Below are 1,301 nucleotides of genomic sequence, written 5' to 3' on the forward strand. Positions count from 1 at the left end.
ATCCCCTCTGGCTGCGGTGACTAGCAGGAAGGCCACCATTGCTGGTTGAATTCCAATATCCATTGTTTGCAGTGGGTGAAAGGCCGACATGTTGGCATGGTGCGTACCCCCGTGCCCATTGGTGGCCCCGGTTGGCACTGTGGGATCCGCCCCCGCATCCCCTCACCTGGGGCCCCATCGGTGGCTGGCACTTTGGGGACCCTGGTCCTGGCAACTGTCCCCGATGCCAGGGGCACTGTTGAATGGCACTGTCCTTGCCTGGGCTACTGTGGGCGTTGCCCTGGTTGATCTGCCGGTGGGTGGCGGTCAGGTGGCGGGTGTGTTGGGGTGGGGGGGGGGGTGGGGGGTGGGGGTTGGGAGCACACAAAAGGCCAGTGTCACAGGTCAGAACTAGGGGCCAAGGTGGGTGGTCAGTGGGTGCCCAGCAAGATGGCCACTGTTATGGTGGTCCGTGCCCGGGCCCTACCCTAGTCCATAGGGAGTCACCCCAGCCACTCAGCCGTCCAACCCCCCCCCCCCCCCCCCCCCCCCCCACCACCACCCCCACCCCCACCCCCACCCCCACTCCAGCCAGCACAGCCAGTGTGCTGCCTGGCAGCCCACAGTCACTCCTTTCCACATCCTACATCCTCTCTCTTTTTAAAAGCACACGTGGACCGCACCGTCAGGAACTCGGCCCGTCAGAGGCGGAGCATCGCGGGTAGACCCACTAATGATATGCAAACAGTGTTTAAAGTATGTACAGAGTGCAACGCATTGACAGCGTTTTCGAAGTGACGGGGAAATTGTGATTTGACGTCAAACCGGCGCCTACCGTGATTTTGGCTTCGGAAACAATTCACCGCCCAATCGCTGTTCCCGATTTTGACCTCAGCCAACGGTGAATCCCGCCCAATTTCACCCGATCTGCTCTGTTCCAGATCTCTCGTGGTTTGCAAAATGTCTATAAAATCTCCTCAACCTTCTCCAAAGAAAACTGACTCAACTTCAATCTTATGTGGATGCATGTCAACTTTTGTTCGTCATTGTCCCTGTTTCACTCTATTCAAGGCTCTATTTAAATGCAAAGTGCTGTTAAAGTGTGAGTAACTTTTCCTGCCTGGGTGGCCCACACAAGTAGCAGGGTCAATTAACTAGCTGGCCCTTTGCTCAGCTCACTTCAATCCCAGAGAGCCTGCAAGTAGGCGTGTTAGTTTCAATTTAAATTTCACACCCACCATATTAGTTAAATTTATAAAAATTGGGAATCCGCGAGATCAGGCTAGTTGCCGTATTTAAACAACACGCCCCTATTTTCGGTT

The sequence above is a fragment of the Scyliorhinus canicula genome, chromosome 1 (assembly GCF_902713615.1).
Source record: "Scyliorhinus canicula chromosome 1, sScyCan1.1, whole genome shotgun sequence".
In the NCBI taxonomy this organism is placed as follows: Eukaryota; Metazoa; Chordata; class Chondrichthyes; order Carcharhiniformes; family Scyliorhinidae; genus Scyliorhinus; species Scyliorhinus canicula.